At 42.8% G+C, this 12,560-nt stretch overlaps 1 protein-coding gene across 6 annotated transcripts in view; it reads right to left on the bottom strand.

Moving 5' to 3' along the window:
- LOC115174483 (1-phosphatidylinositol 4,5-bisphosphate phosphodiesterase beta-4) overlaps nucleotides 1-12,158 on the bottom strand; it is a 135,134-nt gene extending 122,976 nt beyond the window's left edge. For 4 of the 6 annotated variants that reach the window (XM_029733039.1, XM_029733047.1, XM_029733046.1 and 1 more), the window contains exons 1-2: nucleotides 12,009-12,158; nucleotides 6,101-6,146 (exon numbers count right to left, since the gene is read on the bottom strand). The gene's annotated coding sequence lies outside the window, so the exon portion shown is untranslated. Of the gene's footprint in view, nucleotides 1-6,100; nucleotides 6,147-12,002 lie in introns of all 6 variants that reach the window. The other 2 variants (XM_029733040.1, XM_029733042.1) reach the window with 2 other exon arrangements.
- Nucleotides 12,159-12,560: the final 402 nt, after the last annotated feature.

Below are 12,560 nucleotides of genomic sequence, written 5' to 3'. Positions count from 1 at the left end.
TTTCCCTTTTTTCCCTCTCTTCCTCTGTCTCTGCCCACCTTACAACTCTTTCGGAGAAATCTACAGTTGAAGTCGGAAGTTAACATACACCTTAGCCAAATTCATTTAAACTCAGTTTTTCACAATTCCTGACATTTAATCCTAGTAAAAATGCCCTGTTAAGGTCAGTTAGGATCACTACTTTATTTTAAGAATGTGAAATGTCAGAATAATAGCAGAGAGAATGATTTATTTCAGCTTTTATTTCTTTCATCACATTCACAGTGGGTCAGGAGTTTACATACACTCAATTAGTATTTCGTAGCATTGCCTTTAAATTGTTCAACTTGGGTCAAACGTGTCAGGTAGCCTTCCACAAGCTTCCCACAATAGGTTGGGTGAATTTTGGCCCATTCCTCCTGACAGAGCTGGTGTAACTGAGTCAGGTTTGTAGGCCTCCTTGCTCGCACACGCTTTTTCAGTTCTGCCCACAAATGTTCTATAGGATTGAAATCAGGGCTTTGTGATGGCCACTCCAATACCTTGACTTTGTTGTCCTTAAGCCATTTTGCCACAACTTTGGAAGTATGCTTGGGGTCATTGTCAATTTGGAAGACCCATTTGCTACCAAGCTTTAACTTCCTGACTGATGTCTTGAGATGTTGCTTCAATATATCCACATAAATTTTCCATCCTCATGATGCCATCTATTTTGTGAAATGCACCAGTCCCTCCTGCAGCAAAGCACCCCCACAACATGATGCTGCCAGCCCTATGCTTCACGGTTGGGAAGGTGTTCTTCGGCTTGCAAGCCTCCCCCTTTTTCCTCCAAACATAACGATGGTCATTATGGCCAAAAGGATCTATTTTTGTTTCATCAGACCAGAGGACATTTTTCCAAAAAGTATGATCGTTGTCCTCATGTGCAGTTGCAAACTGTAGTCTGGCTTTTTTTAATGGCGGTTTTGGAGCAGTGGCTTCTTCCTTGCTGAGCGGCCTTTCAGGTTATGTCGATATAGGACTTGTTTTACTGTGGATATAGATACTTTTGTACCTGTTTCCTCCAGCATCTTCACAAGGTCCTTTGCTATTGTTCTGGGATTGAGTTGCACTTTTCGCACCAAAGTAAAGTACATCTCTAGGAAACAGAATGCGTCTCCTTCCTGAGCGGTATGACGGCTGCGTGGTCCCATGGTGTTTATACTTGCGTACTATTGTTTGTACAGATGAACGTGGTACCTTCAGGCATTTGGAAATTGCTCCCAAGGATGAACCAAACTTGTGGAGGTCTACAATCTTTTTTCTGAGGTCTTGGCTGATTTCTTTTGAGTTTCCCATGATGTCAAGCAGAGGCACTGAGTTTGAAGTTAGGCCTTGAAATACATCCACAGGTACACCTCCAATTGACTCAAATGATGTCAATTAGCCTATCAGAAGCTTCTAAAGCCATGACATCATTTTCTGGAATTTTCCAAGCTGTTTAAAGGCACAGTCAACTTAGTGTATGTAAACTTCTGACTCACTGAAATTGTGATACAGTGAATTATAAGTGAAATAATCTGTATGTAAACAATTCTTGGAATAATTACGTGTGTCATGCACAAAGTAGATGTCCTAACCGACTTGTCAAAACTATAGTTTGTTAAGCTATTTTGGACCACCAGGCTACTGATGTCATGCATGTGAATCCTTAAAGAGATGGGTGGGGCTCAGGCTTCAGAGGGTGTGAACGATGCTGAATGGGTGTAGACAAAGAAGAGCTCTCCAGTAGGTGTACCAAAACATTCAAGGGCCATTTTCTCAAAAGTGGAGTTACAAGTTTATCAACTTTCAAAGCAGAATTACTTTCACATTGTTCCTCAACTGTAGTGTACGATACCATTTTCTAGCTCCGAGTCTCTACTTTTATCCAATGTAAAAAAAACAATTTAAAATGTTGCTACATAAGACCGAATCGAGCCTGTCTGTCACATAGTCATTGGGCATTACCTTGGAATCATAAGGAGCTGTGTGTTTGTGTGTGTTATGTTATGTTATGTTATGTTAAGCTGTACTACAGTAAACTGTGTGACGTGTTACAGTGTTTTGTAACATTCTCAGTGTGTCAGTGTCATAACACTGAGGGTAATAATAGCTATCCTGGAGAGGACACACAGGAGAGGAGAGGAGACACGTTCTGCATTCTGGAACGAAGGTCGTCAGTTTAATTGGAAGTGCAAATTGCGTTCACATGTACAGAACCCCACAGTGGATTGAGGCACGGGTGGAGAAGCAATGTGAGCAGCGAGATGCGTGTGCGTCTGTCCTCCAACCTGAGGTAATTTCACAGCTAAGGGGATGTTACCTGATGTTGAGGCGACAAGATCATTTGGACAAATATTTGATTTAAAAGGAGCGATATTGACTTGTCAATACGTGCTAACACCAGACAGACATCTGTTGGAGGGACAGAGACGTCTTTCCTCCCAACGCCATCTTTTTTCCCCACTTTCTCCCTCTCTCCTTTTGCTTGTGGAGGATCGGATGTTCTCTATTCTCTCTCTCTTTCCATTCTCCCTCTGGACACACACACACACACAGTATGATTCCTCTCTGCTGCTGAGTGACAGGGTGTGTTCCGGTCGTAACCCCACAGTAGCCCACTTCATTCTCACACACACACACACACACACACACACTCCATAATTATGTCACACAGCCTTTCAGGATCAATAAAGTGTGCGACTGTATAAAAGAAACACACACACACAGGCAACAACTCTGGCAGTCACACAGGCTGCTTATCACTGAGTGATGATGGAGAATGTTCTGAGTGCATTTCACGTCATTCACACGTGGGAAACTCTAATAGAGATTAGACCTACACATCCATCATTCAACCCAACATTCAACGCAGCAGTAGATTCTCAGTAACTTCCAGCTCTCTCCGTGTCTCATCGGCTGAGGCCGGAATTCAAACAAACTCAGATAAATGACCCATCTATATTATAATAATGTAAAGCTCTCAGGTGCGGGAGGATATCCTCCTACAATTTTGCAACAATTTTCTTGAATTTTAGGCAAAAGAAAAGCGTGTCATCGTCTTACATCCGTCTGTCCACTTTATATTCCGTAAATTGACTACATTACCCATAATGCTCATTGACTAGACCTTCCCAAATTACCATGGCAATTATGCGTCACAATAGCTGGCTAATACTATTCTATGCAACATGCAGCAATCCACGGTAGGCCTACAGAAGGTACAGTCTCAGCTGCAATTATAGTCTATGGCGGGCCCGTGCTTAAAATCTTCAGTGGCATATCTCATGACCCGTTGCCCTGTTTTACTCAACTCAAAGCATAGGCAACAAACGTGAGCTGGTAGACTAGTCAGCCTGCAGTGGAGAGGTGGATGTTTGGCGAGCGCAAATTTTGGAGAGAGGAGGGTCTCAGCTTTCTGTAGGTATGACATTTATTTCCCCAACTCTCAATATTTACCGTTTTAACACCAAAGTATCTCAGAGACATAGTTTATGGAGAGTGGGATACGCAAAACTGGCATTCGAGGTGATCGCATAGGCCTTTATAGAGGCGCCGTCCTATGCTGCAAAGCATTTTAGGACAATACATTTACTGTTAGATGAATAAGTTACACGACGAACAATCAGGAAATTAGATTTAGCGATCTAGCTAATGGGTTTTGATATGCCACTTCCTCAGATGGTGAATTAGCCCCAAGGCAATTAGCCGATAGATATTTGTACACAAAAAAGGATGTAAGCAAATTCATCTCTGTTGAGTAAAATAAATATCACATTCTGGAGCCCTATTTCGACTGTAAAATTATAGCAACAATGCCTAATTGTCTACCCAAACTTCGTGCCAATCACTGGTATAAGTGTTGCACATCATCAGTCCTGCTTAGACATGTTCGATTAAAGTTACATTATGTAGAAATCGCTCTGCCGTTTCCTGGTTGCTAAAACTCTTAATAGTTTGCCTAAAAAAAATGTATAGTATAGTGTAGAGAATCATGTACCATCTAAACTGCTGTGAAATATATTTTCCATAACCAAAAATATTGTTGTTTTAGCTGTTTGAAGCTGGTGTACAAGACGCAAAAACTAAATTTACAATCGGAAAGCATAGAAATAGCGCACATAGAACATTTCTATGTGAATTTCATTGGGTCGCCTAAAAAGTTGCACATTGCCACTTTAAACGTACCTAAAACGTATTTCTTGAATCATACCATCTCAATAGGCCAAACCCCTCCCTAACCCGGACGACGCTGGGCCAATTGTGCACCGCCAAGGGCTTCCGAGTGGCGCAGCGGTATAAGGCACTGCATCGCGGTGCTAGAGGCATCACTACAGAGCCTGGTTCGATCCCAGGCTGTATCACAACCGGCCGTGATCGGGAGTCCCATAGGGCGGCGCACAATTGGCTCAGCGTCGTCCGGGTTAGGGGAGGGTTTGGCCGGGGTAGGCTGTCATTGTAAATAAGAGACCTGAAAAAAAGCTGTGCAGCGACGCTCCCCATCCAACCTGACAGAGCTTGAGAGGATCTGCAGAGAAGAATGGGAGAAACTCCCCAAATACAGGTGTGCCAAGCTTGTAGCGTCATACCCAAGAAGACTTGAGGCTGTAATCGCTGCCAAAGGTGCTTCAACAAAGTACTGAGTAAAGGGTCTGAATATTTATGTCAAAATTTGCTTTGTCATTATGGGGTATTGTGTGTAGATTGATGAGGGAAAAAAATACTTTATTCTGAAATTGATTAAATGTAACAAAATGTGGAAAAAGTCAAGGGGTCAGAATACTTCCCGAATGCACAGCATGTTTAGTGTTTGTCTGAAATGTGGCCTGAATCTCTGGTGAATGCAGAAGACTGCACCAAGCTAAGGTAGTGAACGAATGTCAACTCACAGTTAAAAATAGGAACAAACCCTGATATCAATTTCCTATAAAAAAAAAAAAAAACGGAACATTTCCCTTTTAAAAAGTAGGAAGCTGGAGATAGTATGTTCACAGAACATCTGGTCTACAATGGCTACTGTATAATGTTGTTTCCTAGGAGTGTGCCGACATGGCCACACTTGTATTCGCAATCGTATCCGTAAGTTGACATCTTAATAGTCGGATAAGATGAGACTCGTGATTAAAAAAGAATTGAAGTGTTTTAATATGCCTAAATAAATGTTGGCAAAATACCTCGCTGCACATACTCACTGCAAAAAAGCTGCAGATTAAAGAGCAGTGCACGGAGAGGTGTGTGTGTGTGTGTGTGTGTGTGTCCTCAAGTTTGCTGTCATTCAGTCAGAACGCCCATCAGCGTTTCATTATTTTGCCCTACCCTTGGCCCGCTTGTTAGATATTATACACATCGATAGCAAACGTCCTCGCCATATGATTTATCACAATAGAAAGCTGCAGCAATCTAAATGATCAGACCGAAAACACGCGAGGAAAGGTGATTGGGTGAAATTATGAAGAGAAGTGGACAGAGAAGTACCGCTTCACTCTATCCAATCAGAGCAGCAGGATCAACGTATAGCCAGCCCTTCTCTTTACAGCCAGGCAAACTAGCCAGTTGAGTTATTCAGACCACGTAAAACCTTGCACATGACTTGACTAAAAGACAGTGCATTATGGTTTAGTAACTCTGTGACTGAATGACATGAGAAAGATGCTTCCTGGCACCCGAAAATTACTTTTTTCCAATCGCGGATAATTACCAACAAAAAAAAAAGACTTGGATCATAATGGCATCCAGAAAATTGCCCATATCCGTTATGATACTCGTTTTGTCCGACTACTCGGCACACCCCTATTGTTTACCCATAGTCTGTTTCCTCTCCTCCCATATTCAACAGTACCGAGAAGACAATATCACCTTCTCATACATGTAGACTATAGATTACATAGGACACGTATCTCTGTCATTCAGGGCAACATTTCTATTAACCAAAAAAAACGGCCCTTGCACAAAAAGGCGTCATCTAACATTACGTGTGTTTAATACGCAAGGGCAGAGCGAGATCTAGAAAGACAACCACAATGACTAAGTGTAACAAACAACCATTGGTTTCACCGACAACACCAACAGGTATTAGGTCGAAAATAAGTCTTCAACTTACCAATTCAGCATGAAGTAACTTCAGCGGGTGAAACTCATATCTTGGCCTGTGAGGTCAGAGAAGGGAAAAATGTAATAACGAGTCAGTGGCTAAAAGCTCTGGAGATTAGGATCCTTCCCTGAAACCAGTAAATGCTTAAAACTATGGACATGAACCTCGCAGACGGACTGGAGACAGACACAGGCGCGCACACACACACACCACCATGGAGGCTTGGGAAGAGAGGGCTGGCATGTCCAATGTCTCGCTATAACAATAAAGCTGAACGATGTGACTCATAATGTGTTCAAACAAACAATGGAGCTGTTCTTTATTACATCGACTGATGTTCAGTGTGTGTGTGTGTGTGTATATACAGTATGTATGTATGTGTGTGAGTGTGTGCTGGGCTACACAGTCTTTCCCAGACCTTACACAGCAGGTCCATTTTTGTTGATAGATGGATCACTGCAACATGGCTGAGAAGAGGACGAGAGGAGCGGACGGGAGGAAAACATGATACCTCAGTCAAAACAACGGATGGAAATGGCAATATGGAGTCAGATGGCTGACCTAGAGCAGACAGCGCTGAGAAAAGGCACGCCAAGGTTTCAGCATGCCTCCCCTCAGATGGAGGTGAAAGAATGCTGGGTGATGTGGTCAGGAAACCGTGTGTGAAAAGAGAACGAGAGAGAGAGAGAGACTATGTATGTGTCCTAGGTAGAAGCTGATTTCTTTCGTCTCCAATTTTGGCCATTCTGAATTCTGCACAGTATTTTCTGTCTACAAATATATTTCACCCCACTGTTTCCCTGACCCTGGTGTTCAAGGGGGCAACCACAGGTCAACTGAAGTCAGGAGCTGTCATCTGTCCCATTGCAACTCCACCAGATGATCAGGTGTTGGACTGACAGATGCAAGGTTGCTGGTTCGAGTCCCACTTGGTTTACCTAAATGTTCAGCAATATAATGTTGGTTACCTCACCAGTATCAAAACAAACAACCCCACGAAGGAAGACCCAAACACAAACAAACACAAGTATCACTTACAGTATGAAGCGGGCATGACCATGATACCACTACCAACATCTCCAAACACAACAAACCTTGGCCTGTGTGAGTGTGCGTGTGTTTTCTGATATAAATCTCCACTGGCAGACCAATAGAGCTAGGAGACAGCAGCATGCAGCAGGCCTGAATACCAGCCAACATCCACATTATAGCAACACTCAACATCCTCACACATAAAACACAGTTGAAGTCGGAAGTTTTTCATACACCTTAGCCAAATATATTTTTCACAATTCCTGACAATTAATCCTAGTAAAAATTCCCCGTCTTAGGTCAGTTATGATCACCACTTTATTTTAAGAATGTGAAATTTCAGAATAATAGTAGAGATTTATTTCAGCTTTTATTTCTTTCATCACATTCCCAGTGGGTCAGAAGTTTACATACACTCAATTAGTATTGGTAGCATTGTCTTTAAATTGTTTAACTTGGGTCAAACATTTCAGGTAACCTTCCACAAGCTTCCCACAATAAGTTGGGTGAATTTTGGCCCATTCCTCCTGACAGAGCTGGAGTAACTGAGTCAGGTTTGTAGGCCTCCTTGCTCGCACAAGCTTTTTCAGTTCTGCCCACAAATGTTCTATAGGATTGAAATCAGGGCTTTGTGATGGCCACTCCAATACCTTGACTTTGTTGTCCTTAAGCCATTTTGCCACAACTTTGGAAGTATGCTTGGGGTCATTGCCCAGTTGGAAGACCCATTTGCGACCAAGCTTCAACTTCCTGACTGATGTCTTGATGTTGCTTCAATATATCCACATAATTTTCCTCCCTCATGATGCCATCTATTTTGAGAAGTCCACCAGTCCCTCCTGCAGCAAAGCACACCCACAACATGATGCTGCCACCCCTGTGCTTCACGGTTGGGATGGTGGTCTTCGGCTTGCAAGCCTCCCCCTTTTTCCTCCAAACATAACGATGGTCGTTATGGCCAAACAGTTCTATTTTTATTTCATCAGACCAGAGGACATTTCTCCAAAAAGTACGATCTTTTTCCCCATGTGCAGTTGCAAACCGTAGTCTGGCTTTTTTAATGGCAGTTTTGGAGCAGTGACTTTTTCCTTGCTGAGCGGCCTTTCAGGTTATGTCGATATAGGACTCGTTTTACTGTGGATATAGATACCTTTGTACCTGTTTCTTCACAAGGTCCTTTGCTGTTGTTCTGGGATTGATTTGCACTTTTCAAAACCAAAGTACAGAACGTGTCTCCTTCCTGAGCGGTATGACGCTACGTGGTCCCATGGTGTTTATACTTGCGTACTATTGTTTGTACAGATGAACGTGGTACCTTCAGGCGTTTGGAAATTGCTCCCAAGGATGAACTAAATTTGTGGAGTTCGACAATTTTTTTTCTGAGGTCTTGGCTGATTTCTTTTCATTTTCCCATGATGTCAAGCAAAGAGGCACTGAGTCTGAAGGTAGGCCTTGAAATACATCCACAGGTACACCTCCAATTGACTCAAATTATGTCAATTAGCCTATCATAAGCTTCTAAAGCCATGACATAATTTTATGGAATTTTCCAAGCTGTTTAAAGGCACAGTCAACTTAGTGTATGTGAACTTCCGACCCACTGGAATTGCGATACAGTGAATTAAGTGAAATAATCTGTCTGTAAACAATTGTTGGAAAAATTACTTGTGTCATGCACAAAGTAGATGTCCTAACCGACTTGCCAAAACTATAGTTTGTTAACAAGAAATTTGTGGAGTGGTTGAAAAACAAGTTTTAATGACTCCAACCTAAGTGTATATAAACTTCCGACTTCAACTGTACTTTTATTTACTGATAGTCAATACTGAAGGGAAGAAGTATGCAATTCATCTTTTGACTATTTTAACTTGGACATGGCTGCATTTTTGTCACCCATAGTAGACCTAGCTCATACAAAAATAACTGGACTGAGGATACTGGATGCCGACTATCTTAGCTATTTATAAATTACATTTAAAACTAACAACAGACATAGCATTAACAACCATATCCACAAATGCATACAAAGCCCCCGGAGCTGCTGCTGGATTAATAAATAGAAATGAAATGACCGCAAATGTTCACCCAGTTTGCTGCACCTGAATGTAGTCTTTAAGCTTGTGATACAGCAAAAAAAATTCAACAGTCTACAACCCGGAAAATGGACATAGGAGGACAGGAGAATTAGGTTCTCCATAGACATGCCTCTCCATCATCTGTCCTCTAAACGCAGTGTTTGTGTGTGTGTCCTCTACCACTAAGAGCCACACAGAAGGAGCCGTATCCTTCTATTTTTGCAGGCGGCAGGGTAAACGTTGTGATTCATAGGAATCCTATCTGTTAATTTTGCCTGTTTGGCTACATGTCATTTGTGGGACTCTGATCAGTAATAGTACTGCTTTTAAATCCATGCCAATCTTCATTTCCAGTTTTACAGCACACCTGAACTTGACACTTGTGTCTTTAACTCTAGAATAAAGCTATTTTGGGCCTTTTTTTCCCCCCACATCACTTTCCTTCGTCCGGTGTTTCTCAATCTTTTCGGAGCCAGGGACCAGCAGCAAGCTACTGTCAGCCGGCGACTGTCAGGCAACTACCATTTCCGCCTTGAAGATTAACGATTAAAACTAGCGATTTTAGCTGCCTAAACTGGTGTCCATTCCCTGGGACTCGTGTTGGTCGAGAAACACACACACACAGCAACCTGATTCACAATGCAGCATCAGTCATTCCATTAACACAGCACAGTCAACATTCATTACGGAATCACTGCATCGTGTAATAAACGCCTTATATCACCTTTTCGGTAACAGGGCCCACAACCTGTTAAATATGCAGCAGCCATGTTTTACACAATCACCATCGGAGTATCGGCCAATGAACGAACAAACATCCTCAATCTGTATTTAGCATAAGCTTCCCCCTCAAACAATTACCATACCTTCTGGTCCGAATAAAACACCCACACACTAAGCTTCTTAACCCATCTCTCCTCATCAGAATCAGTGTTTGGCTACATTGTAGCTTCTATGCCATGCAGGTAAGGTAATTGATTTTGTGCGAGGGAGGGAGGGAGGAAAGGTAGGGCAATGTTTGTCTCTGTAATCACCATAAAAGTGCTTATGGCACTGTCAACACTGACCTGCGTAGGGTTCTCACACAGCAGACATACAGTGGCAGGAGCTACTGAACTCAACACACGCAGTCACACAGACAGACATAAACTCTTCAACAGAGATCAGTTAGAGACCTAAAGACATTGCATTAAGTAGCTATTATTGTTACCGTCGTTTTACAGTACATTATTATTGTGGTAAATGAATGTTTTCTTTAGCGATTATAAACCCCTCAGATCCTATCTGTCTAACGACAAGCATGTGACACATAAACATACGGAATGCGCTTTCTAACTTTCTTCATCTGACAGTTTATTACTTCATTCATTCTAGTGACCAACAGCAACATATTCTCTATGCAAGGTCAATTCGACCATTCTAGGGTTAATGTCTCGGTGGAAGTGGCCAAAGTGTCTCTATTCGCCCACATCAGCTAAACGCCAACCTCAAACGCAGAGATTGTATAATTTTTTGGGTAAAAAGTGTCTCAAACACTTGTTGTTCCCTGTCAATGACCACACGCACATACAGGACAATGGCCCCGCGCGTGCACGCGAACAGGTGGCGGTTCCGCGCACAGGTGTGTGTCCGTAATTCCCTTGAGGCCAAAAAAAAAGGTATCCTTGTATACACCTTTTTCCTCCCTAGCGTCAACATACAGAGTAACTGTTCATTTGTCAAATGCAAGTAGTCTTTCTCAATCATATAAAAAAAAAAGCAAATGTGCAACATATGGGAAAACGGACTGATGCATTTCGCTGTCTGCTAGTTCTTACAGATATCAGCCACGATAGCTCAAGAGAAGTAATTGGCTGGCCGTTATTTCTACATTTTCTTCCCCTCTTGCATGCGACGGACGACGCGGAACGACGCACGGCAAAACCATTTTACACCGCTCACACAGCCCTTAAAAAAAACATCACAACAATCGCTGACGTTAGCAAGCTAGCGTTAGCCGTCTAACATAAGCAGACATCGTTAGCCCGAGTTGTGATCTAGCCATTTCCACCCTACATGTAAAAAAAAATAAAAAATTGAGCAAGCTATTGTTCAATAAATCGTATGTTTGTTCATAGCTAGCAGCTGCCATGTTTTTTTTCGAAACCCAAATCATGTAGAAGGGCTTAGCTACGTAACATCTAACAGTAGCTATAGCAAGTGCATCTGTCTCACGCCAGCAGCGCGCCTGTATACTTTTATGGGCAAGCAAGCTTGATATCCCTGGTACTGTCTGTCCCGTCAGCTAACGTTAGCAGCTAGCTGGCCGCTAGCTTGGCGAAGGAAACGTCGATTTGTCAAGTTTTGGACGGTGAAAAACAGCTGCATGGCTAGACGGCTAACGTTTGCACGCCATATCCGACCACCGTTCCGTTTCAGAAAAAACGAAGGAAAAAAAACGAACGCGATGTATGAATGTGACAGCCATGCACGTGTTGTACGCGCATGTACACGAGCTATAATTATTAGATTTTTTTGCATCAAACCCCAAAAAAGAACGCACATGATTTGCCCCTGTTTCTGCAATGTTGCAGCGGCGTTCCTATCGGGTGGTGAGAAAATTCGCTTGCAGACTCTCTGCTAGAGATGGGAGTTGAAGAGTCTCACGGCTTTTCAACCACCAATATGAACAAGATCATGTTCTCTCTCTCCGAACCTAGAGACACCCACAGAAATGAACCATACAGCTGTGGTGCTCAGCAACACATCTCTAATGTCCCACTTTGCAGGCAATTTGAGGCAAAAAGACAGAAACATGTATATACCCTTACGTGAATTGGTGGTCGACGAGAACGGATTAAATCCGATGTGAAAAATGATGCTTGCAGAGGCTGGGCTGGGATTTTCTCTCTTGCTTCCAGCTGCTGTATCTCCCGCCCTCTCTCTGTCCCTCTCACACACACACACTCTCTCTCTCTCCCTCTTCCCTTGTCTCTCTTTATCCCTCCCTTCCAATAAACCCGCTCCTCTTGTACCACTCGCCCTCCAGTGGAGATTAGCCGGATGCGGTTCGAGGAACTCCACTCTGGATGTGTGCGTGCGTGTTGGCGTGTATGCGTCTAGTGTACGTGCGTGCATGTGTGTGTGTGAGCCGCAGATGAATGGCAAGTTGTCATGGACAGTGAGGTATCGACTTCCCCTCCCTACAATGCAAACAGCAATGGTCTAGGTCTGCCGATCAACACACATGAGCGCGTTTCTTAAAATATAGCATAGCTGCCTAGGCTATGGAGTAAGGGAATATTATGTTGTGAGTGCTCAACCCACTAACAGTAGGCTATAAACATCCACAAATACAAATGCAATGGTTTATATGAGAGATC

Source organism: Salmo trutta, chromosome 35 (genome assembly GCF_901001165.1).
Source record: "Salmo trutta chromosome 35, fSalTru1.1, whole genome shotgun sequence".
Lineage (NCBI taxonomy): Eukaryota > Metazoa > Chordata > Actinopteri > Salmoniformes > Salmonidae > Salmo > Salmo trutta.
This window is presented reverse-complemented; position numbering and strand designations above follow the sequence as displayed.